General features: G+C 44.8%; 1 pseudogene; it reads left to right on the top strand.

Moving 5' to 3' along the window:
• Positions 1-12,765: 12,765 nt before the first annotated feature.
• The window catches only part of LOC133763931 (THO complex subunit 1-like), a 40,574-nt pseudogene continuing 26,295 nt past the window's right edge, over positions 12,766-27,044 (top strand).

Genomic DNA, 27,044 nt, shown 5'->3' with positions numbered 1-27,044 from the left:
TATTAGGGAGTCCGAACATCTAGCTCACATTACAAATGAGACTTGAGACTCCAAGATCAACAATGTGTTGTCATCACACAGTTAGTGATGGCACAGCCAAAACTAAACCCCAAATCTTTTAGCTCCTATGCCCTCCTCTACTTATTCCAAATAGCTCAGAAAAGCTGAGACTGCACTGTAGGCTGCCAGCTTTCCCCTTTGGACTTGAATTTCTGGATCTCCATGTCAATAACAAGTTAAAGGGTGGGAGTTCATCAAGAAAAGTAAGAATTTGTGGACACAGTTCACGATAAGAGCAAATATGGAAATTGTGTCCCTGGATATCCAACACAGGTAAGTGATTATTGAGAGAAAGCTCTGAATCCTATGATGAACAGAGAGAAGCAGAAGTCCCAAATGAACCTTCCGTGGTGGTGGGATGTCCAATATGGTCATGCATTACTCTGAAGCCATACACATTGTTTCCTTTTTAACCTCCCTTTCTGTAATCAGGAGAGTCATCCACTTTATGATTGACAGTTCCCTGAAAATATCCACATAGATGCATTTCTTAATCACTTCTCTCTTTATCCATCACTTGCCCACTCCCCCATCTTTGTCCTGTGTCCCCTTTTTCCCCATTCCACTGTCTTTCTCTTTATCAGAGGGTTTTAAATACACAGTCTTGCTCAAAGTGTTACTTTTCTATCACCTTCTGTTACAAGGCATCACAAAATTAGCGTCCTAAAACAATACAAACATGGTGTCTCGGGTTTTGTAGTTAAAAACTCTGGGCATACCATGGCTGAGTTCTCTGCTTAGGGTCTCATTGGGGTGAAATCATGGTGCCAGCCAGCCTTCAGTTCTCATCTGGGTCCTCTTACAAGCTCACTGGTTGTTAGAATTCAAATCCTTATGGCCATGGAATGGAAAATGCCCACTTTCCTGCTAGCTTTTGGCCAGGGACTGCTCCCAGTTCCCAGAGTTTGACCACGGTTTCTTGCCATGGTCTCCCAAAGACAGTTCACAATGGGAATGTTTGTTTATCCCAGGCAGCTGGAACATGTCTCTGAATTCCTCTTCCACAACCAACTGGAGAAAACTCACTGCCCTTAAAGGACTCATGTGATTAAGCCAGGCCCACCAGAATCATCTATCTTAAGATCAGCTGCCATACAGCATAACCCACTCACTGGAGCAAAACTCATAATGCATGTCACAAAGCAGGACATGTATACAAGGGGCTGGGAAATTTGGGGGACGATCTTAGAATTCTGCCTACCACACTTAGTGACAACTCCATCCGTGTGGGATGTCATATGAACAACAAAACACATTCTGTTCCCCGCAACAGATGCCCAGGCCCTCCTACTTGCATCACCCTCTACTAGGCTTCTCAGATGCCTCTATTTCTTGGATCTCTTCTGGCTCTCTGGCCGTTCCTCCTTAGGCCGCCATGCTGGCTCCTCCTCATCCTCCTGTCTCTAAGTGCTGGAGTGCCTCAAAACACCAACCTCTCCTCTTCATCTAAAATATTCCCGAGAGACCTCATCTCGCCCCAGGCTTGCAAGTATCTTCTTTTGAATGTCCTCCTAATTTATCTCTGTAGCTCACAGTCCTCTCTTTTGAACTCCAGACGCACATACCAAATTGCTTTCTTAATATGTCCACTTCCTGTCCAATAAGAAAGTCAATCTTAACATTTCTGAAAATAAATTTGATTCCCAATCTGCTCCTCCCCAAATCCTCATCTTAGTAAATTCCTCTATTTTACCATTTTTTTCAGGCCCAAATCCTGGAGTCCTATTTTTTTAATTTTTTTTTTATTTATTTGGAGCCAGTGTGTGGTGCCATGGGCTAACCTGCTGTCTAGGATGACAGCATTCAATATTGGAGCAATTATTCAAGTCCCAAATGTTCCATTTCTGATCCAGCTCTCTGCTAATGCACTTGTAAAAGCAGCAAAGGATGAATCAAGTGTTTGAGCCCCTGCCACCCATGTTGGGAAACCCAGTTGGAGTTCTTGGCTCTTGGCTTTGGTCCAGTCTAGTCCTGGCTATTGTGGCTATTTAGAAGGTTAACCAGCAGATGGAAGATCTTTCTCTCTGTTACTCTACCTTTCAAATTAATTAATTAATCTATTTTCAATTTCGTATTTATTTGAAAGGCAAAAAGAAAGACAAGGAGAGATCTTCCATACACTGGCTCACTTCCCAAATGCACACAGCACCCAGGCTGGGTCAGGCCAGGTCTGCCACACAAACAATTGAGCCATCATTAGCTGCCTCCCAAGATGCACATTAGTGGAAGCTGGATCAGAAACAGAGTAGCTAGGACTCATACCAGGCACTCTGATCTAGGATGTGGGTATACCTTAATCACTGAACCAAGAACTCACCCCTAGAGTCTTCTTTAACTCCTCTTTTTCTCACTACCCCAGATACAATTCATCATCAAAGTTCATTGACTCTACCTTCAAAATATATGCAGAATCTGACAATTGCATATCTCCAGTACTAACAAGATATCTTCATTCCATGTTTGGATTTTCATAGTACACACTTTTTTTTTTAGCTTTTATTTAATGAATATAAATTTCCAAAGTACAGCTTATGGATTACAATGGCTCCCCCCCCATAACTTCCCTCCCACCCTCAACCCTCCCCTTTCCTGCTCCCTCTTCCCGTCCATTCACATCAAGATTCATTTTCAATTCTCTTTATATACAGAAGATCAGTTTAGCATATATTAAGTAAAGATTTCAACGTTTGCACCCACATAAAAACACAAAGTGAAAAATACTGTTGGAGTACTAGTTATAGCATTAAATCACAATGTACAGCACATTAAGGACAGAGATCCTAAATGAGGAGTAAGTGCCAGTGACTCCTGTTGTTGACTTAACAAATTGACACTCTTGTTTATGGCATCAGTAATCACCCTAGGCTCTTTTTTTTTATATTTAGTAAATATAAATTTCCAAAGTACAGCTTATGGATTACAATGGCTTCCCCCCCATAATTTCCCTCCCACTCGTGCCCCTCCCATCTCCCGCTCACTCTCCCCTTCCATTCACATCAAGATTCATTTTCAATTATCTTTATATACAGAAGATCGATTTAATATATATTAAGTAAAGATTGCATCAGTTTGCACCCACACAGAAACACAAAGTGTAAAATACTGTTTCAGTACTAGTTATAGCATTACTTCACATTGGACAACACATTAAGGACAGATCCCACCTGAGAAGTAAGTACACAGTGACTCCTGTTGTTGACTTAACAATTTGACACTCTTGTTTATGGCATCAGTAATCTCCCTAGGCTCTAGTCATGAGTTGCCAAGGCTATGGAAGCCTTTAGGGTTCGCCGACTTTGATCTTATTCCGACAGGGGCATAGTCAAAGTGGAAGTTCCCTCCGCCCTTCAGAGAAAGGTACCTCCTTCTTTGATGACCCCGTTCTTTCTACTAGGATCTCACTTGCAGAGACCTTTCATTTAGGTCTTTTTTTTTTTTTTCCAGAGTGTCTTGGCTTTCCATGCCTAAAATACTCTCATGGGCTCTTCAGCCATATCCGAATGCCTTAAGGGCTGATTCTGAGGCCAGAGTGCTATTTAGGACATCTGCCATTCTATGAGTCTGCTGTGCATAGTACACACTTTACCTTCTTTCACTCCCCATTCCAGTCTGTTCTCTACACAGCAGCTACAGTGATCCTTTTAAAACAAAATATATGATGTCGCTCCTCTGCTAAAACATCTACAACAGCTCCCATTTCATCCAGAACAAAATACCAACGTCCTTACTCCAAACCTGCCTTATTGCTTTCTCTCATCTCCTTCCATATCACTGTGCTCATCCTGCTCTTCTCTCTGCCTTGCCACAACACTCTCCACAATGCTCCTCCCCCACACAGGCACCTGCTTTCCCAGGGCTTTACGTGTCATTTTCCAGATACCCACCAGGTTTATTTCCCCACTCTTTCCCTGCCTTTGCTCAAGTAGTATCAGAGAGAATTTCTCTGACAATATTATATATAAAAGCACCATCCTGGGGATGCTGTATCTCCTTTCTCCTCTCTCCCATTTCATCATGGCACTAACACTTCCTGATCTAGGAAATAATTCAATGTATGTGTATATTTCTAGTCATCGTTTTTAATGTAAGCTCCATAATAGAAAGGACTTGGTTAGCTCATAGCTGTGTCCCAGAGCTTCAAGGAGTAGTGTCCGCAACATCATAAACTTTCAGTGAGGGGTCAGCATTGTGGCACAGTGGGTTCAATCACCACTTGTGATACTGACATCCCATAGCAGAGCACCAGTTGGAATCCTGACTGCTTGCTTCTAAGCCAGCTCCCTGCTAGTGCATCAGGGAAAGTAATGGAAGATGGCCCGAGTGCTTGGGCCCCTGCCACCCACTTGGGAGACTCAGGTGTTCTGGGCACCTAGCTTCAGCCTGGATAAGACCCAGCCATTGTGGTCATTTGGGGATAGAAACTGTAGATAAAGACAATCTCTCTCTCTCTCTCTCTCTCTCTCTCTCTCTCTCTCTCTCTCTTTCTCTCCCTATCTGTGTGTGTGTGTGGGGGGGGGGGTGTCACCCTGCCTGTGAAGCAAATAAATAAGTAAAAATATTTTCAGAAATTAAAATAAATAATTAAAAACAGTCAATGAGCCATTGCTCAATGAGTAAAGCTTATCCAAAGACAGATTTTCTTCACATGATAGCTTGCAGTAGAAAATGCCATGGCAAAAAAGTAGTTAGTTTAACCTTGTAACCTTGAAACAAATTCAACTCATAAGACAACAAGGTGAGGACAGAGGAAGGTTTTCATGGAAGAAAGACATTCAAATAGGCAGTTTAGGTCCTTTCATCTCAAGGGCTAGAGAATAAGTTTGTGTCACATAGAGTTGGCATGGATGGAAACTAGACAATATTTTGCCTCCCTACCCACTTTTCCCTAAGATTAGATTCTCACTTCCACATCCTGGTTCCTATGGCTCTCATCCCGGGATGCCCTCGCCTCAATTTCCCCAAATCCTGTCCATCTTTCAAGAAACCATCCTTATCACCAAGTGATGCCCTCTATGAGGCATGACTACTTCTGCTTCAGACTTTCCCAGGTGCCCTACTAATAGAGCAGTCATTGGACTGTTATCCCTCCCCCTTCCTGTATTTTCCAAGCTTAGAAGGTGCAATGTTATTTTTCTATCATCTGTAGCATTTAGCACCATGTCTTCCCCAGAGAAGATACTCATTTATACTTGTATAATGGGATTGGATTGATTCAAAGTATTGCATTTAACTAGGAAATTAGGCATTTTGCTAGTGCACTGATTTATTGTGCTTTCAGGCCAAAGGAACTCAGAATCAGTTGCCTGTTGCCTAGGCCTCTGTAAATTGGCTCAATGGTCTCTCTGAGACTACAGTCTGTCCAGCTTACTTAGGGGAAGCTCCTGAACAACTAATGGTTCTATGACGTCACCAAATGTAGGGGGCAATCAGGAATGGTAAAAGGAAAAAGATGTGCTTTACAAGTAGATTAAATTTTCTACCTATTTTCTGTTTCATGCTCACTAGCTGAGTTTCAAAAAATGTGCTTTTAAAATCATGATGAAAAGCAACTTCTTCTCTATTCAAGTGGAATAACACAATTCACCCTGTGCTACCCATGGCCCCTGCTAGTGCTTCCAGAAGAATATAGCAAGGGGCTACTTTCCTTGTGAGTCTTTGATTTCTTCTTTCTACATCCTGTAATTTCCATCCATACCAGAGAGCCAAGTGCTGTGTGGGGCTAATTAAACACTATAATTACCCATGAGCTGTGGCCCAGAAGCAGAGAGAAAATCTAACACATGTCTGATTGTAATATCAGGTAAATACTCAAGATGTGTGACTAGAAAAATGCAAAATATTCTATTCATTTAATATTCTTGATGAATAGTGAATTAGTCTAATCACATTAGGTATTCTATTCATTTATTAGGTGAGGGTGATTAGAAGTGAATAGCTGCAGAAAAACCCTCTCAAGTTGCAAAAATTAGACTTCTATAGTTTTATTATGTTTATTTTCAACTGAGGGTAATTGTCTGTAGCTTTTTCAGAGACTAGTCGGCACCCCTCCCCTATCTGTGCTCCTTGAAGAACTGAGTGCTGGTAACAAGTTTAGAGAAGGCAGATAAGACAATGCAGATCTGGTATACGAAAGCGCCTACAGATAATATAAACATGTAAAATATGACACACATACTGTAAAAATAGCACACTTCCATGGGCATAACCATACTAGTTCTTCCTTCTTTGTTGTGATATAATTTACATACAATAACATGCATAAATTATATGAGTACAGCTCAATGGATTTTACCTATATAGGTGACTATGTAAGCACAATATAGCTCAGGATACACAGTATTTTCTAGAAACTTTTGCTTTGTGCCCCTTCCCAGTCAATACATACCCACTCCCAAGAGGTAATCACTCTTCTGAATTCAATCACATTCACTGGTTTAGCATGCTCCAAATTTCATACAAATGGACTCATGCTCTCCCATATTACCTTTAAGGAATAGCACAGTCTTTCTAATACAGTAAAGCACAACGAAAGGAAGAGTCCATAATATTAGCACCACAAAAAAATAACCTCTAGATTAAAGCAATTAATAAAAGTAACACATGTGAGGTTATTTCACAAAGTTTATGGATGAGGTAATTAAAAAATACATTTATTTGGGGACTGGAGTTATGGGGTAGTGAGTAAAGCTGCTGTGTGCGATGCCAGCATTCCATAAGGGCATCAAGTCCTGGCTGCTCCACTTCTGATCCAGCTCCCTGCTAATGCACCTGGGAAGGCAGCTAAAGATGTCCCAAGTGCATAGGCCCCTGCCACCCACATGGAAGACTAGAGAGAAGCTTCTGGCTCCTGGCTTCAGACCAGTGCAGTTCCAGCCGTTGTAGCCTTTTGGGGAGTGAGCCAGTGGATGGAGGATCTGTGTGTGTGTGTGTCTTTCCCTCTCTCCTCTCTATGTAAACCCTGCCTTTCAAATAAATAAATATTTTTTAAAATAAGTTTATTTTGAAGCAAAACATTTTGAAATCCATGCATATGAGGGAATCTTCAAAAAGTCCACAGAAGATACATAGTATGAGAAACTATGCATGGATGTCAAAATATTTTGCACCAAAATAAACTTCTTTTAAGTATATTTTCCTCAAACTTTCTGAAGTACTCTTATACATATTATGAGGTATCTGAAACATTACAGAAAACTTACAGAAGTTTCTCATTACAGTGAATTCTGCTGAATATTCTCTGTTGGTGTCTTCCAATCCTCCCTCTGCTTGTGCACCCGCCCTGAATCTGTGGAAAGTGGCCTTTGTGAGTGGTCTCAGTGGCCTCTTTGCTCCCTCATAGGCACCAGCTCTGGGTGGGAGGGTGACCCACAAGGTAGGAGGAAGTACTGTTCTCGGGCTCTTGGGTTTCCCGAGCTAGCTGCAGCCTTCTCCTTCATCCAGCCCTCTCTCAGGACTAGGAACAGCCTCTTTGTGTACCTCCAGGCTTATATGGTCACAGTTCTCACCTTTGCCTTCCCCTTAATTGCTGCTTCTGACCAGATTCTCATAATCTGTCCAACACCCCTCTAAAAAGCCCCTTCATGAAATTCTCCTCTGTGGCCACAGGTGACAGTGCTCTGTGTTCTGCCCCTGACTGCCACCGACATTAAGTGTTCAGTGGGCTTTGCGGGAGACACCTATGCATCTGTCACGTACAAAAGTTCTAAACTGCTCCGTCGGTGATAAGCTAACTGTTCCTACAGGGTTTCTTTATCATCCATCTCCTTTTAATCAAAGTAACTTAAGCCTCTCCTCTTTCTAATCACAGCACAAGTATACTTACATCCTCCACACACTTAATTCATCCTGATCTTTAAGCATAATGACAAGTGACCCAAAGTGTAGAATATGCTATCTTGGAGCTTTTAAGTCATTTTTGCCATTTGGACTTACTTGAGTTCTACTGCCAAATCTCTCTTGTTTCAATTTCAGACCTTATATATACAGGTGCTTTGGAAAAGTCATTTATTTTTCTCAACAGGCCTAGCATGTGTGGGGCATAAACAAGAAGAGCTTTGCCAAAGCTTCACATGGAGCAAGAGCAAGCCAGAGAAAGCAGATCCCTGCTTGAGAGCAAAGGTGGGAGGCTGACCTAAGACAAAGAAGGCTACGGGAACATCAGCATTCGCTAAGAGTCTTCGGTGTGTCAGGTACAAGCCACAGGAGGTTATGGGTCCAGCATAACTCACAGCTAGGGAACTGACAGGTCTGAGATTTAAGTCCACCCTGCGTCTAAATCCCAGCTCACACTTCCTGCTCTCTGTCAAGGAGACTGCTCTTCAGACAGCGGTGTGTAGAACCAAGATGACTATGGCAGAGCTGGAGCCGATGGGACAACAAGAAAGGGGTCAGCAAGCAACAAAGCAGTTTGAAGTTCAAGTGCTTAACTGCAGACAAACCACATCATAGATCGTGCCCTGTCAAAGCCACCCTTTTATTTAAGAACTGTGGTGAGAAGCAGAGATGATTACCACGAAGAAGTACAAGCCTAAAGGGAAGAGGTTTCTCCTAGGAGGGAAACCACCTCTGGTGCTCAGGAGCATGGACTCTGAGCCAGGAATTACAGCAAATGAGCTCTTGTCCTGTTGACCGCACTTCACTCATTCCTTTTCTTATTTAACAAGTAATTATTGGGAATCTGTTGTGTGGCAAGCACTATAACTCAATGCTAGTGAGTACAGCCATGAACAAAAGAGAAAAGCCCTGCTCTCAAGCAGCTTACACTTTTCTGGTAACAGACAATACATGAGCAAACAAGAAAGCATATGATATTCCAGGATCTGATAAAAATGGAAACGTGAGTAGAGAAGCTATAGAAAGATGGGGAACAATGCCTGCTTTGGCATAGGATGGTCGGGTGTAGATTTCTGTGGTCTCTTCTCTGAAGAGATGCAATGAGCTGTAAGGATTACTGAAGAGATTCGTGTGAGTATCCAGGATTTTAAAAGATGCCACATGAAAGGAATACCACCTACAAAGGCCCCACGGTAGGTGCACATTTCACTGTTTGAAAACTAGCAAGAAGACTGTGACTAAGGCTGGATGTTCATCCCCAAGGGTAGATAAGGAAAGTGGTAGAAGTCAAGCTTAGAAACGCCATAGGAAGTAGATTAGGCTATTAGAAATACTTTATTTTGTACTCTGAGTGGGATGAGGTACTACTGGAAGGTTTCAAATAGAGGAGAGACATGATAGGACTAATGATTTCAGAGGATCACTTAGGATACTGTGTAGAGAATACACTACAGTAGAGAGGGAAGTAGGGAGGCAGTGTGGAGGCACACTGGAAAGTGATGACCTGGACCAGACACTTGTGGCAGTGGAAATAGCAAGAAGTGGTCAGATCCTGGGTATGTTTTGAAAATAGAACCTGCAGCATTTGCCCTTGGATTGGAAATAGGGTGAGATAACAAAGGAGGTGGAAAAGTTGACCCTGAGGTTTTAGAGATGTGTAAATTGTAGAATAAAATAGCCATTTTTGGACGCAGGGACAACTTCAAAATAACAGTTTTCTGGGAAATATCAGTTTATTTTTGGGACATGGTGAATTTCAGGTGTCTGCTAGAAATCCTCTCATACATGTCAAGTCGGCAGGTGGATACAGGACTCTAGGTTTCAGGACAGAGGGCCCTGATGGATAAATTAAATAGTTACCAATGTGTGGATGGTACTGAAACTATTAGATGAACCCCACCTGCCAAGCTTGTAAATTAATAACTGAGCCCTGGAGCACTCCAAAATTTAGAGGTCATGGACGAGGAAAACACGACACAGAAAACATGAAAGAGGAGCTATCAGTGAGGGAGGTGTGAGAATTTAAAAGGGCTTCCTGCCCCAGAGACAGAGAAGAAACTGCTTCAAGGTGAAGCAGAGATCAGCTGGGGCTAACACTGCAGCAAGACCAAGCAGGATGATGAATGAGAATCGGCTGCACCTTCTGGCAGCGTGAACCTCCACCAGGATTGTAGTGGTGCTGTGAGAACCGTGGGTTCAGGAAATAGAGGAAAAAATGGGTTCGGGGAGAGAGACACTGGAAGCTGGATGTATTGACAACTCTGAGTTTTTGTTTAAAGAAGAAGACAGGAAGGGGATGGTAACCACAGAGGGACATGGCCTGATGGAGGCTGGTTGGATGGCTTGGTTGATTGAAACACAGGGGCTATTCTATCTTGCTTCCAGGTTGGCAGGATCAGTCTGGTAGAACAATGCAAAACACAGAGTGTTTTGTTGCTAATTTAAACATAAACCAATAACTATATATTTGCTTTATGTAAACCTCATTTATCCCTATGAGTCATTGCATCCCTATTTAACTAACGAGGAAATGGAGGCTCAGAAAATTTACATGACTTCAACAGGTTCTCAAAGCATATATGCAAATCAGGACCCAAACTGGGTCTAATTCCCCAAACCATAAATACTCCACAATATCAGAGCCTAGAACTCCCACAGAGGGTCCACTGGGTAAGGGGAAAAGGTGAACATCATCCTAAGAGGCCAGAGAAGAATGGCACAACTCCCACAGTCCTGAAGCATTCCAGGGACAAGCATTAAGGAGGTAAGTTACCTGCCGGGATCCTCTGCTTCTGGGGGCATCAGTGCTTGGCAGTGGGGTAGGAAGGCGCTCACGAGAGCTGGGTGGCCAGGTTGGGCTGATGGGTCCTGTGTCAGTGGGAGGGGGCAAACGGTCTCCCCTGAGTTGAAGGTGCAGCAGCAGAGGTTGAGAAGTGGGAATGGGCTTCTTTGGGTTTCTAGTCACTTCCATGGACACATTCAGTTCCTGCAGTGCGCAAAAGCACAATGTCTCGTGCTTAGAAACGGAAGAGGGGAGGGCTGACACTGTGGTGTAGCAAGTAAAGTTGCTGCCTGTGATGCTGGCATCCCACATGGGTGCTGGTTCAAGTCCCAGCTGCTCTAATTCCAACCCAGATCCCTGCTAATGGCCTGGGAAAGCCAGCAGAAGATGGCCTAAGTGCTCGGGCCCCTGTCATCCACTTGGGAGACCCGAATGAAGCTTCTGGCTCCTGACTTCAACCTGGCCCTGCCCTGGCCATTGCAGTCATTTGGGGAGTGAACCAATGGATGGAAGATCTCTCTCTCTCTCTCTCTCTCTCTCTCTCTCTCTCTCTCCCTCTCCCTTTCTCTCTTTAACTCTTTCAAATAAAGAAAAAAAAAATTTTTTAAATTAAAAAAGAACTGTCATCCTGCCCTGTAAGTCCTTTACCATGAACCATTGGAACTCAGCATGAAATTTCTACATACCCTATTACCCGGCGTTCTCCAGAGAAACCACCTGCGACACACAGATGCGAGAGACAGAGACTGAAATAGACCCGATTCATACAGAGTGGTGTCACGGCATTGGCTCACACAATTGTGGGGGCTGGCAGGGCAGCCAGAGCTTGGAAACTCCAACAAGCATGGAAGCTACGGTCTCCAGACAGAATGTTTTCTCCTCGGAGAAACCTGGTTTCTGACAACCTTTAACTGATGACACAGGACCCGCCCACGTCATAGAAGGCGATCTATTTAAAGTCAACCGACACAACTGTTAACCATATTTACAAAACATCATCGCAGCAACACCTGGATTAGTGTGTGGTTATGTAACTGGGTGATGTATCCCAGTCAAGCTAACACATGAAGCAGCCTATTAACTCCCAGAGTCATTCCATAGAAACCAAAAATAGGTGCTTTCTTTTAGAGATATTTGTCTTCTACAAGCATTTCCTGATTGTATTTGAAGCTGTGGACCAGCAAGGGGCCAGAGGAGGGGCTGTCTCGGAGTCCTTGTACTGGCAAAGGGTGGCTTATAAAGGTTCTAATTCATTGTAATTAATTTTGATTGTGCAGAAGCAGGAGGCTGGCACAGTGAAAGGGGGTAATTTCACAAGTCAAAATAGCAAATAAGTAAATACAAATAGTCCCCAACCTCCCGGGGCAGCTCTGGGTCTGCAGGTGTGCCCAGCTCTGAAAGAAGTCACACTCTGACCCCCCATTCCCTCGCTGCCACCCTGGCTTCCCACCAGTTTTCCAGAAAGCTAACTTGATTTCAAATGCCCCCAGCCCCACCAACCCTCCTTTCCCCTGATGTGGACCATTTAGGGACAGCTGTCAATCCGACGGAAGAGCTAGGTTTGGGGTGTTGAAACAGCACCCCCCGGAAAGACCTCGCTGCTGGCTGGCTAGGGAGAGAAGCCCTCATTGGTGGTGCTAGTCGCAAACAATGAAACCTCTGCACGGAGGTTCTTTGTTCGGCCGTGGGCGAGCTGAGCCATGCACATGCGTGTGCTGGGTATTAAGTCTCCTTTCAAAACGCTGCCTAGGCGCAGGACGTGGGAGCCAGCTGGGTGCTGGAGTCCCGGCTCCCACCCCTGCGAGCCTCTGCATGGAGATTGGAGAGCGGAGATGAAGGCTTAAGTCCCCATGCCATGGGCGCATTTCAGTGTGCAGAGGGTGAGGGAGCGGAGCGGGGCTGTGACTGTCCTGGGCAGGAGCCCTGTGCTGGGGTCGCAGCCGAGCCTTGAGTAATGATCAGTGTAGGTTTCTCACGGAGAACTCATTTATCTGGGTGCCGGTGGGTGAGCCTGGCTTCCCAAGCTTGAAAATTTAGATTTATTGGGTGCCAGAAGTTGGACTGGACCCCATTTAATAGGCCTATGCACCATGAAGGTGAGGGTGGGGGATGAGGGTCAGGGGGCTCCGTGGATGGTGAAAAGGACATGGTGTGAGGGAAAACAGCAAAATCGGAATAGCACGATAACATTCTAAGCATAGCAGGCAGGAAACACAAGACTCTGGAAAAACTGATGGTTTCTGAACAGAGCTGTGATCAGATAAATGAGCGGGAAGACAGAGGAGGAGGATAAACATTCTCTCTCTGAAGTTGGAGGGAAGGGGTTGAGAGAGAGAGGCCACAGATCCCGCGAGTCTGCAGGAGGACAAACCTGCTGTTACAGGAGGGAGATCGATACAAAACATTCTGCTTATTACCAAAATAAAATAAAATCAAAATGCATCCGTCTTGTTCAGCTTCTTGGTCTGAAACAGAAGAAAAGCTTTGGGGTTTCTGGAATGTGGATTTACATAGGCCCTGGGACATGTGGATACTCAGTTGACTTCTAACACAGAGAGAAAGGCCAAGGGAAGCCTAAGGCGAGGAAAGACACCCAAGCTCCAGGCTCTGTGCCTCATTCCCAGGGGGACCCGGGGCGTTCACCCCCTTCTCCTGGTGCCTCGAGGTCCTTACCTATGTTTTCCCCTTGCAGTAGGAAAAGCAGTGTGAAAGTGACTCTGGAGGTGTTAAGAGTCAAGCAAAAGGGTTTGTAACCCAACACAGCTGATCTGAATCTCTTGGCTCACGTGTAGCTGTCCACTCATTATTTACTGTGTTGTTTTCTCTGTGCAAGGCACCGAGATTGACGGGTATGGGAGATCATGATGGGCCCTTCATTCATTCTCTAATTCAAGAAACATCTGGGGGTAAAAAAGTGAGTTAGGGCCCTATCACTCCCCTCAAGGGAAGAGGAGTTAGAAAGGTAAAGCCCCATGTCCCGTACTCTAGAGACAAGGAGGAGTGACAGAGGAGAGGGACAGCAGAACCATGGAAGCCTTCCCAGAGGAGGTGACTGTCACACTCAGGTTGCGAGCACCTCGAACTCAGTAATCTGCTGAAAATCACATTTTTCTGTGGACAGATGTTGAGGTGACATATCAGCACATATGTAGACTGTTAGAAATGCCTGCATTTCCAGTGATTACATCCAAATGCCCAATAGCATTTGTAGAGAGGAGTGCATCCATGTACCGCATAAATAATGCAAGCATGTATCATGTAATAATTATTTTTATGAGCCATTCTTTTTCCTCAAGGACACAGATCATCAAAGTCCTTTGCTATTTATTGTACATTAGTTTATTACTTTCCCTCAATTATGTGGTGAAATTTATATCTTTGCCCATGGCCAGGGTGGTAGCCCCTGTGGCCCAAGGCAATTAGATAAGGCCTTAAAGAAATCAGACTGTGAACAAGGCAGAAGTTTAATAAAATTTGAAACCCACAGCTGTCAAGCTCCATGAAGCCTCATGTTCACAAACATCAGGCAAGCACCACTACAGATTTTAGTGAAAACTTCGCATCCGATCTTTCTCCGTCTGTCTCTCTGTGTCTCTCTTTCAAATAATATTAAACTAAATAGAGAACGTTTTTTAAAAGGTGGGCAGGCATTTGGTGCAGCACTTACGTCACCGTCTGAGATGCCCACATCCCATATCGAAGGACCTAGTTCCAGTCCTGGTTATTCAGCTTCCATTTCCAGTTTCCTGCTGACGTGCAGCCTGGGAGGCAGCAAACGATGCCTCAAGTCCTTGGGTCCCTGCCCCCATGTGGCAGACCCAGCCAGAGTTCCAGGATCCCGGCTTCAGCCTGGCTTAGCCTTGGCCATTGTGAGCATTCAGGGAGTGAACTGGGGGTGGAGGATGCTTCTCTGTCTCTAGCTCTACCTTTTACATAAAATGAAAATAAAGTTGTAAAAAAAAAAAAAAAAACTTTTAAAAACTTTGCATCCCATTCTGGTGACCAATTTAAAGGCTATGCTTATGCATATGTATGTGGGAACATACACACAAATTTACATATGTGCATATATACATACAGGCATGCATGTATATACATATAGGCTTTTATGTTGATACAGTGATGTCTCGGAGGAAGGAAAGCGTATGGTGAAAGCAATGTTTCTTTTCAGCAGTCACCAATCATCTATTCAATTTCTTCTTATTTCCTCTCTCCCCAGGCACCTTCTCACTCCACACAAACCCCCAAGGAGTTTGAAGTCCTCAGGTCCACCTGCATCCCCTCTCTACCCTGTATCGCTAACTCACATCATCGTCCTTGCCCTGGAAGATATCCATTTATTCGTCTCGTTTGGCCTACAGCCAAAAGAGCAAATGCTTCCAATAGAAGAGCTTCAGGAACAAAGTGGTACCGTCAAGGGGTAGACTTGGGGGTTAGAGATGCAACAGAGAGACCACTCGCTTTCCTGGTCAGCAGAGAGGCAAAACAAAGGATGAGTCAGCACAAGACAGTGGTTCCAGTACAACTTCTTAGGACATCGGCAAGTCCCTTTCTTGTCCTCTTGCTTGGGGTCAGTCTTTCTTTTGTCTATGGAAGCCTTCTGTAGTCACCCCAAATCGAGCTTGTATTGTATTGCACAATTACTTATTAGTTCCATGTTTCTGGCCATCTCAGCTTCCACACAATGAGCATCGCAGTGGAGGGGACCTTGTCTTGCCAGGCTCTAACCTGGTGCCTAGAATGTCCCAAGTACTCCATAGAGGAGGTCAGTGCTTTTCAATGAACATAACAACTGAGTCAGTTTCTATCCCCTGTAAAAAGGGAAGTGTGACCATTCACTCCTCCATCTACTCGTTTGCCATTCACTGGACAACTGGCTAAGGGAGGTGCTGTGGGAAGCGTACAGAGGTTTAATCTAGCAACTTGCCCAAATAACAGTCCCCCCTACCCTTCAGAATCTTGGAGAACAAAGAGATCGCGCATACAAACGGGCTGAGGAAATTGCCTGTGCTCCCGGAGATAAGGGGTGTTTTTCTTCTCACTTGTTACCTGTGCCGTGGGGATGCTGTGTGTGCTGCCGGCCCTGCAAGGGTTATTTCTGCAGATCCCCAGGCTCTCTCCTCTGTAGCTCCAGCAGATGTATTAAGTGTAATCTTGGAACCGTTCCAGGTTCCCTCTTTAAGACTCAGAATGTTCAATATTTCCTGCACGCAGCAGGCCGCTCTGGCCTGGCATGGTGCCAGAGACTCTAACGGGTGTAGCTCCCAGGCATCCTGGTGTCTGAGCCCCAGCCCCAACTTGTCCAGGTTGCACGGGGCCAGCTTGGGAAGCAGGGACAAAGCCCGAGCAGAGGGGCCCCAGCAGCCCTATCAGCTGGTACCCAAGATGATCTGCTTTCTGCCTCCCTCTGGGGCACCAGTGCGGGAAAGGAAGTCATACTGCGGACTGCTCTGTTTGCTGGAGCCGCCAGGGACCCCGGGAAGCAGGTGAGGTGTCTGGGCTACCCACGAGTCTCTGGCTTGGTTGACAATGGAATTACTACTTTTGAGAGATTTCCACAGGAAAATGAAGGAACAATAGTGAACTGATTCCCCCTGATACTTGCTTTCTGGCTGAGCAAATATCATGGGATTTGACTCCACCTGTTTAGGGTGGGAGCTAAGTCCCCATCTGCTGCTGCGCTGGGAGCTGCCTCCCTGCGGCTCCTCAGGCCTAATGCCTCCTCTCTCCGAGGGCACTAGCACAAATGCGATCCGTAGCATTCAAACTCCGATGGGGAAGGAAAGGTCTGTAAGGAATCTTTCAGAAGACTTCCATTTCAACCATGCCTCCCCTGCTCCCTCCCTTCCCTCTTTTGAGTGAATTTGCATAATCACTTACACAGGTTGCACACACGTGAAGCAGTCTGGATTCATGGTTGCATTTAAACAGGAACTCATTTTGTGCCTTTAAATATGATCTTTCCCTGACTTTTCCCCTACCTATTGTCTTTCTTTCCAGTTACTCTCCCATCTCTTCTTAATACTTCTTTCTCCAACCCTCCAACACTTGGGGAATTATGCGACTATTTGCAAACTCCCTGCATCAAATATCCAACCTCTTCCCCAAACCACAGCAATTCAGCTAAGCTAGTGTGTTTTTCAATGGAATGGAAAAGAACTAAGATACATTGAGCCCCAACAAGGCAGTTAGGCGGGGTGCAAAAATCCAGAATACAGACACAGAAACTCCTCGGTAGCCTGGCAGGCCAAGCTCAGGCCTACTGAGGCAGTTAGAGCTTTTTCTAAGAGGGTCCAAGTTTCAGAGGTTCTTAAGGAGCCCAAGAGCCAAATCCCAGACAATCAGGAAATTCACTGCAGGAGATCACTGGGAGGTGATTACCTTCCCACATAGAAGTTCAAGCTCTGCCTGCCACTGACCTTTGTTAGCCTGCAACCCCTTAAATAATGTCACCCAGCTCTGAAATTCTCTGCATCTGTAACTCCTTCAATGACCTTGGCTTTGCAACTGCCCTCGTGCTAAAATGGTATTAAAAGAGGCTGTAGATACAGGCACATGTCAGCTGTATTTTTCCTGCAGGAGCCCAGAATTGAACGACGAGTTTTTGTCATAATAGTCTGCACTGTGGGCTGTACCGATCCTAGCAGATCGCTGTGTCTGACTACCAGCACGCAGGGTTCCTTTAAGCACTCGAGTCTCATGTTATTTAGAAAGACAGACTGTTATTCAGTCCGCAGCCATCCTTCCTGGAATCCTGTTCAGACGGAGCTCGAGCTGCTTGAGCTAATGAGAGAGACCTTTTATCAAACCCTGGAGGTCAGCAGATGTGAGCTTGATGGGAAAAGTGAAAGAGCGGGAGAAATTCCATCATGATCATGAACAGGCACTTACAGTAAACCCTGTTATCCATCAGGGGAGAGCCATAGCTGTTCTGGTAGGCGGCTAATAGAGAGCTTCTATAGATGTCGCGTGGATTATCAATTTTCAAACATTGAAGGAAACATGGAAATACACCAGAAAAGTTGCTATAAATAAACCAATCCTCTTCCAGGATTCCAAAATCCTTTGTGCAGGCATACATAGCAAGTGAGAATTACAAGAGTTGGAACATCGTTTTCGCTGTTCATTATGAAAACTATCGGGCACCTGTTTATCAATCCTCTCACTTTGGAAAAGCAAACAGCAGCAGCGGCAGAAATGATAATAATGCCCACCATGCTTTGGCTTCCCCTTCAAGCCCTATTTCCAACTTCCGCCCTCTCCCTGTTCCATATTCTACTCATGCTCTGGCAGGGCATTTCTAGCAAAAGACTGCACAGCTGAGCTCAAAAGACTGCTTCCTCCCTCTGTCTAGAGGGCCCTTTGTTCTCACTGCCCCACTCCCCTACCTTCCAGGTTCTTTCGTTGAGCAATAAACCAAACACAGTGATTGTTCCAGCTTCAGAATTCCCACTGCACTTTGTCTTCATCTCACTTAGAGCATGGATCCATGTGGCACTCTTTGGGGCTAGCGTTATAATGTAGCAAGTGAAGTCACCACCTGCGATGCCAGCGTCCTGTGTGGGCACCAGTGGGAGAGCCAGACGCTCTACTCCCAATCCAACTCTCTGCCAGTGTACCTGGTATAGCAGCAGAAGATGGTCTGAGTCCTTTAGCCCCTGGCTCCTGGTTTCATTGTGGCTATCTGAGGAGTGAACCAGTAGATGAAAAACCTCTCTCTCTCTCTCTCTCTAATTCTGACTTTTAAAATAAATAAATAATTTTTTTTTTAAAAAAAGAATTCTGGAAGAATTTTTACCAATATATCTACATACACAAATCTTTTTTTAAAGAAATAATTTACTAGGGCTGCACTGTGGCATAGTGGGTAAAGTTACCACCTGCAGTGCCGGCATCCCATATGGGTGCCAGTTCAAGTCCTGGCTGTTCCACTTCCAATCCAGCTCTCTGCCAGTGTACCTGGTATAGCAGCAGAAGATGGTCTGAGTCCTTTAGCCCCTGGCTCCTGGTTTCATTGTGGCTATCTGAGGAGTGAACCAGTAGATGAAAAACCTCTCTCTCTCTCTCTCTCTCTAATTCTGACTTTTAAAATAAATAAATAAATTTTTTTTAAAAAAAGAATTCTGGAAGAATTTTTACCAATATATCTACATACACAAATCTTTTTTTAAAGAAATAATTTACTAGGGCTGCACTGTGGCATAGTGGGTAAAGTTACCACCTGCAGTGCCGGCATCCCATATGGGTGCCAGTTCAAGTCCTGGCTGTTCCACTTCCAATCCAGCTCTCTGCTGTGGCCTGGGAAAGCAGTGGAAGATGGCCCAAATTCTTGGGCCCTTGTACCCGAGTGGGAGACCCAGAAGAAGCTCCTGGCTCCTGGCTTTGGATCAGCACAGCTCAGACCATTGAGGCCAATTGGGGAGTGAACCTGCAGATAGAAGACCTCTCTCTCTCTCTCTCCTCTCTCTCCCCGTGTAACTCTGACTTTCAAATAAATAAATAAAACTTTTAAAAAATTGCACTCTTTGAACCATGTGAGTGTATCTTGTCCTGGCACTGTCCTTTGAAGCAGGGTTGACACGCAATCTACCTGGGCACTTTAGCGTTCTCATCTGGACTAACCTCTCTCTCAATTGCAATTAGAGCTTTTTTTTTTTTTTTTTTTTTTGGACAGGCAGAGTGGACAGTGAGAGAGAGAGACAGAGAAAAAGGTCTTCCTTTTGTCGTTGGTTCACCCCCCAATGGCCACTGCGGCCGGCATGCTGCGGCCAGTGCGCCGTGCTGATCCGAAGGCAGGAGCCAGGTGCTTATCCTGGTCTCCCGCAATTAGAGCATTTTACCATTTATCAACATTTTTTAAATTTGGAAAGCAGATTATGGCCTAAATTCCCTATTCCTAAATGTCTGCAAGCATCTTAAAGTCAGGATCTTATCCTAGCAACCTGTAATTCTGTTTCCCCGCAGAGCCTGGCATGTAGTGGAGAGAAATCAATCATCGTTGAGTTAGCCTGGACATAATAAAAGACACCTTGGTTCATCAACACATTAGCAGAATGCTGGAGTTGGAAGTGTTCACCAAACTCAAATCTCTGATTTTCAACTAAAAAAAAAAAAAATCACATTTTACATTGGAAAGAGAGATAACAGTATATGTAGTCTTGTTTTCAAACTCAGATAGTTTATTTTAATAAAGAAGTATCACTTGGGCAGGTTGAGCCTAGCCGTTATTCATGTGTCCACAGGTTAGAACACCAGCATCCTGCTTTTGCATGCCTGGGTTTGATTCTCAGATGTGGGTCCTGACTCCAGCTTCCTGCTAATGCTGACCCTGGACGGCAGCAGCGATGACTGTAGTATTGAGTTCCTGTCACTCACGTGGAAGGCCTGGATTGAGGCCCCAGTCCCTGATTTTGGCTCTGGTCATTGCAGGCATTTGGGAGTGAAACTAGCAGACAGGATCTCTCTCTTTCTGTCTCTTCTTGCTCTCTCTCTCTCTCTCTCTCTCTGTTTTTATCACTGTCTTTTTCCTCCAAAATTAAACAAAACAATAAAAGTAGCATCACCACCCTCTAATATTTCACGAATTTGTTGACAAAGGTCACTTTGTTATTCGAATCTTTATAGCTGTAGGAGTACATTCATTCATTCAATAGATATTGAACTCCCATATTGTTATAATATTATGAGGTGTTAAAATTTCAGGGTTGCTACAGTGAAGAAAAGACAAAGTTCTTAAACTTATGGAGGTTCTATTGTATAGGAGGTCACCATTCAAGAAAGTAAAACAGGAACAAATATGGTTTCAACGATGTAAAGAAATCAGGGTAGTGCCATCAAAAGTCATGGGGAAATCAGCATTTTAGATAGGATTGTCAGGGAATGCTATGGAGAGGAGGATGACTGACCCGAAAGAGGTGAATAAGTGATTCATGCAAAGCAACCCTGGCAAAAGGAACAGTCTATACAAAAGCTCTGAGACAGGGCAACGCTTGGTGCACTTGAGGACGAGAATAACAAGGAGGAAAATGGAGCAGGAAGGCAGTGGGCAGGGATGGGTTGAGCTCAGTGGCAAGAGAGGAGTTTGCAGCAATAGCAGTGGCCCTGAGGTAGGAATTGTGTAGGGTATGGGTAGACCTTCGGGCTTTGCTTTGAGTAAGAAGGATGCCTTTGGAGGACGTGGACCTGAAGTGTGACGAGATCTGGCATCTATGGATTGAAGGCATCATCCTAGTTGCCATATGGAAAATATGGCCAGAGTAATAAGCGAGGATGGAATGCCAAAACCAGAGGTCTGCTTAGTGCAATCTTCCAGGACAGTGGTGACTTGAGCTGAGGTGGTGAGTGGTGATAGTGGTAAGGAATGGTTGGGTCCTGGGTGTTTCTTTGAAGGTAGACCCACAGGGGCTACAGGCTTTGCTGAAGGATGAGATGTGGATCTGAGAGAAAGAACTCGATTGAGTCGTGAGCTTGGGAAGCTGGAAGAAAAGATTTGCTATTTGTTCATGGAGTAGAACATGGGGGGTAAGTTTTGAGGCAAAGGAGATCAGGAATTCTGTTTTGGAGATGTTACGTTTTTAGTTTTTGGGATCCTAAATGTCACCCAAATAGAGTTGTTACATAGGCAATTTTTAGGATCCTATTAGTCATCCAAGTAGAGATAGGCAGTTCGACATGGGATACTGGCATTCAGGAAAGCTGTTCAGGCTGAATAAATATGAGTTGCCAACAAGTTGTAGTTAAAGCCATGAGACCACTGCCTAGAAGAGAGGAAAGGCATGTGGGGTGAGGGGCAATGCGGAGGGAAGTTGTAGAGTACTGGCAAGGTGCGAGAAGCTGAGGGAGAACCAGCAGTGGTCACGAAGGAGAAACAGCCTTGGGAAGGAGGAGGAGAAACAAAGAGCATGGTGTCCTTAGAGTCAAGTGCAGAAAGTGTCTCCGAGAAGACAGATGATCGCCCAAGTTAAGTGCTGCTGATAGATCAAGTGAGATGGGGATGCAAATTGACCATGCATTTAGCAACTGGCAGGTCATGGTGACCTTGACAAGAGCAATTTTCTGCCAAGTGAAGTGGGTGAGATTCTGATTAGGGTGGGTTCGAGGAAAGTGAGACCTGGGGAACTGGGGCAACTAATCTCAATCACTCTCTCAGGGCATTTTACTGTGAAGGAGGATAGAGAAAGGCGTGAGGGCTTGGAAAAGCAAACACCTTTGTGCTTCAGAGGAAACACTCCCTGGAGAGAACTCCCTGCCTTCTGAGTGTGTCGCCTTTCATACAGGGTGGCAAGGAGCTCCACAGGCTGACTGGACACACTCAGGGGATGTGCCCCTGAACTGGCACCTCTGGGAACCGCCGGTCCATCTACCCACTAAAATCACAGGGGGTACAGTTCTGAGTCAGTAGCCCCTCGTTCATGAGGATGATTAGACACCCCCAGCACCCTTCCTGTTCTTCCTGCCTGGATCTGCAGGGATCCAGGGAGTCTCTGGCTACCAGCACAAATGACAACTCCCATAGGGTTGTCAGAAAACCTGCAAGAAATCTGAGACATGAAAAGGTCAAGAACCGAAAACCAAATGGAAAATTATATTGCAAGCAAATCTGTGGCTAAAAAAGGTGGCAAAAAGGAAGAGTGGGGTGGCATGAAAAGGGACAGACAGGTGCAAATGAATTCCTTGCTCCTTAAATCCGAGTGCTTAGGCATCCCGCAGCAGTCTGGGACAGATTCAATTACCTCTTTAAAATCTGCATCAGGTGGTGCTGGGAACTTATATTCTTTGCTGACAAGTGTCTCCCCATTGAGTCGCAACAGCGACATCATGCTTCGTCTGCTTTTCAATCTGGCCTCTTTAACTGAGATTTAAAACTTGGCAGGAGGTGGCTCTCACACTGAAATGAAATGTGGATGTTTAGTTCAATTTCCCCCAGCCAAAATTTGTCAAGTGCATAGGGCTGGATACCATGCTAAGTTGTTGCCAGGATATAACCTGGTAATAAATAGAACTTGATCTCATAGGGCTTACAGTCTAAGTCAGTCGTCCCAACCAAGGACGGTTTTGCCCCTCAGAGCTCATTTGGCGATGTCTGGAGACATTGTTGATTGTAACCATTAACGGAGATTGCCCTGGTATCCAGTGGATCATGGCCAGGGGTGTTGTTGAACATCTTATAATGCATAGGCCTATCTCCAACGCAAAGAAATATTAGGTGCAAAATGTCAACGGTACCAATACTGAGAGACTCTAGCCTAAGGCATAGTACAGCCTGTGTACAAATAACTCTAACACCTGGGTGGCTGAGATAGAAGCAGTTCATATTTCTGGGGATCCTCCAAGATGGGAAACAGCATCTTAGGTTCAGTAACTAGATCCCACTAGCACCAGTTTCATGCAGTCCTGGGAATTACATGTTGGAGAGAACAAAATTCCAGCAAGTTCTTGCATGGATTTTTATATGCATTCGTCTGACCTCTCGGAGGTACGAAGGCTGGGGCTGGTTTGTATGCCCTGTCATGTGTGACCCTTACAACAATCCTGTCCATGGTCTTCCATCTAGGCACTGAACTCTGCACTTGGAAAGACCACTGTCTCCAACTGGGAGGCAGGAACCTCAACCTTGCCAACCAAGGCTGGACAAATGTCCATCCTCCTTAAACAGCTATCCTAAGCAAACAAGAGTTGCGTCTCCATTTTAGGTTGAGAAACTGAGGTGTAGGGACATGTCTAAGATCTCACTGCCTCTACCTTGCAGCATGAGGACTCAAACCCAGGCCTTCTGACCCCAGACACAGAATCCGTTCTGCAATAGGAAGCCACCCTGTCCATGGGAACGATAGACGCCTACACGCGTATGGAGCTTAGCAATTTACAAAATGATTTCATGCACCTCTTTCACTCTTCAGAAATTTCCTTGAGCGAACACATGGTAAGATAGGGAAGAGACATTTTAGATGTAAATTGAAAGAGAGAAAGCAGCATCACCTGTGTTTGTATTAGTCTAACCTCATGTGTCTCTGTTCCCAAACAAACCTTGGAGTAAATGCAGCTACAGAGCCATCTCGCAACAAAATTGATTCAGATTAAAGGATTCATCTGGGAATATTATAGGCCACATTTTTGTACCCTTAAAAAATGGAAAAGTCATTCAAGTATGCTATGGCTTAGCATGACCAAGTCAGAAGTGAGTGACATGCTTTCATTTGAATGCAGACAGTCAGATTGTGTTTACAGAGAGAGCCAACTGCTTCTAGGAAGCAGTATCTGTACAAACAAACCAGCAAAGCCATTCAGAATCCAGAATTGGAAGGCGTCTATACAAATATAAATTATCAACTAAAGGGAGCATAAAATCTATGGATGTGAAAATTAGGCTGCTGTCTTTTCTCATCTACCTCCTGTTGGTCAGCATGGGCTCACACCACGTTCTTTCATCTGGGAAGTCTCTCGAGCATGGATTTAGCTGAGCCCCTGGGTGCCAGAATGTTGGCAGGCAGTGGCTGGATGACCTATGTCTCCACTGTGATTGTTTATCATTGTCAAAGGATTTTCTAGATCTCACAGAGCCACTGAGGTTTTTACATGTCCAACTTGCTACCCCAGCACTATTTTGATCCGTCAGCGTCCGCAGCAGGAGTCTTCTAGGCAAATTCGGGGAGTGGCTTGGTCTAATAATTTAGCCTCCTGGCTAATAGTAAGTCAGCTTTCTTCAGGGCCAAAGCTGAGCTCTCATTAGAAATGAAATGCTTCTGGAAGCTGCATTAACTCATTTACGCCACTAATGTGTTTCACTGGGGCCCTGCGGTAATCATCGCCTAAATGGGACTCTGAGGTATGAGAGACAGTGAAGTGAACATCTCCAAACCTGTCGCTCCCAACCAGGGAGGGTGTGGCTCACAATGGGTAGGGGTTAATGGACTAAGAATGTCTGCACACTGCTTGGAGCTCCATGGAGGAGGAACCTGGAGAAGAACAATCTAGCTAAATGAAATGGGTTTCTTCCTTTCCAACCACGGTATATTAATTGGGTACAAATCGGCCCACTTAATGCCAATTGACGCTAAGCAATTTACCATTTGATGGCAATTGAAAACCCATGCTTGCTGCTCCAAGCCTGCTTGATTGTTCCAAACAGATTTCCCATCCTAAAGTGGAAATGGATTTAATTTGATCTCTTCAGTCTGTTTGCCATTATGTGTGAAACAGTGATATTAGCAGCAAGAAAGCCAGCACCCACCTGAGCAGTGACTGTTCAAAATGAAGGCACTCCAGTCGCTGGCGAAAATCCGAAAAGGGTCATGATGGCTACAGACTGGGGACACTGTGCTAATTCCTTGCTCTTACTGCTGTCTCATTGTTCTGGTTTGTCATTTTTTTTTCTTTGCCATTTCCTTAAAACCAGAGAATCTTGGAGCTGAGGAAAGTCCCAGAAAGCAACCCACTTCAGTTCTGTTGCTTCAATGAGAAAATCGAGGGCCAAGGAAAATCAAACAAGACTTGCACCAATAGTTGAAAGCAGTAATCTACTCTCTGCCAATTCCCATGTCTTCCTTGTTCTCAAACACTTCCCACCCTCACCCCAAGAAGTCTAGCCCAGAGCTCTGGGAGTGGAGAGGCCATGGAAACCATATATGATCTCATCAACAAAGAACTTGAGCTCAGAGGATGCACCTGAGTTTCTTAATGTCTCAGGGGTTTCGGTTTTTTACCAATAAAAGGGTAACAAGTATTCATGTTTGCCAATGTTTCTGCAAGGACTGCATGAAATAACTCATGCAAATCCACTTTGAAATTAACAAATGAACTTGAGATATAAGTCATTGTCTCACTGAAGCCCAGCCTAAACAGCAAATTGGCCAAATGGGTTAAAGATTGAAAGACAGAGATGGAAAATATTTTGAGCAACTATTATAACCATTGCACTCCCATACCCTATACTTACACCTGAAACCAAAGAAAGACTAGGGATTAGAAAGCTGAAAATATTTGCAATTGTTTGGCATAGCCTTTTGACTTTTGGAACAAGTAACATCTAGAGCTATTTGTCCCATTTGTTTCTCTTTTAGCTAAGTTGCCAGCATGTTACTTGAAAACCTTTTCGATTCTAAACCTCGGTTTTTGCAGAAAGAGATCTGACCATCTGAACCAAGATGAAAATGTGGCTTTATAGACTTTGCTCTGTCATTGTACTGTTCAGTGAAAGGCAAAGAGCCTCACCCTATATTCTCTTGGCATTGTGCCCAAATCCTCTAGGAAAGTGTTTACTGGAAGGCATGCCCTTGGAACTTTCATGAGTATAGACATAAATGCAACAAGCTATAGGCAACTCATACTACAAGAAGCCTTGGGCTAAGAGAACCAAAGTGTTGCTTCCTGGCAGCTATGAGACTTGGAACAAGCCACTTAGCTCCGAATATCCCAGAGGTAAACGGGGATACAAAATGAGGATAAACATAAAATCTATCTCATAATTAAAGGGGATTCCATCATCAAGGTTTCAGCTCCAGTACTACCTGTTCAGAGATGTCCACTTTCAAGACGGGAGCACAGAGAATCATCCCCCTATTTGCTGAGAGCATTGACAACTGTCAAGTCACAGCTGGGCTCCCTTCAGAGATTTGCCTCAGCTGTCCACCTCACCCAGCTATACCCCCAAAGCAGCCTGCATGCCATATTGACCAATAAGATAATCTGTAAAGGTTCTATCTGTGACCCCAACACAGGGTCATTAGGCCTTTGGAGACTGAGGATTTGCTGTGGCTACATAACAGCTCAGTTTCTCTTCTGCCCAATCCCTTTTCCTATTCTTCCCTAAAGAAAGAGGTCTGGGGGCCAGTGCTGTGGCACAGCAGGTAAAGCCCTGGCTTGTGGCACCAACATCCCATATGGGTGCCTGTGAGTCCCAGCCTCTCCACTTCTGATGCACCTGGGAAAGCAGCAAATGATGGCCCAAGTCCTTGATACCCTGCACCCATGTGGCAGAACCAGAAGAGGCACCTGGCTCCTGGCTTCAGATCAGCCCAGCTCTGGTCATTGCGGCCATTTAGGGAGTGACCAGGCAGATGGAAGATCCTTTCCTCTCTCTCTCTCTCTCTCTCTCTCTCTGTGTGTGTGTGTGTGTGTGTGTGAGAGAGAGAGAGAGAGAGAGAGAGACTCTGAATTTCAAAAAATAATCTTAAAAAAAAAGAAAGAAAGAAAAAGAAAGGGCTCCACACAAACCCTCCATGTTATCCTCCATCTCAGAGTCGGGTTTCCAGGGAACCTGATCTTCAACGGAGACCCTTCCTGGCCACCCCAGATAATACAAAACCATCTCTCCTTTGGTCACTCTGCAACACATTGCTCTTGTCACTATCTGTATGATTTATTTATTTAC

This window comes from Lepus europaeus, chromosome 7, assembly GCF_033115175.1.
Source record: "Lepus europaeus isolate LE1 chromosome 7, mLepTim1.pri, whole genome shotgun sequence".
Lineage (NCBI taxonomy): Eukaryota > Metazoa > Chordata > Mammalia > Lagomorpha > Leporidae > Lepus > Lepus europaeus.
This window is presented reverse-complemented; position numbering and strand designations above follow the sequence as displayed.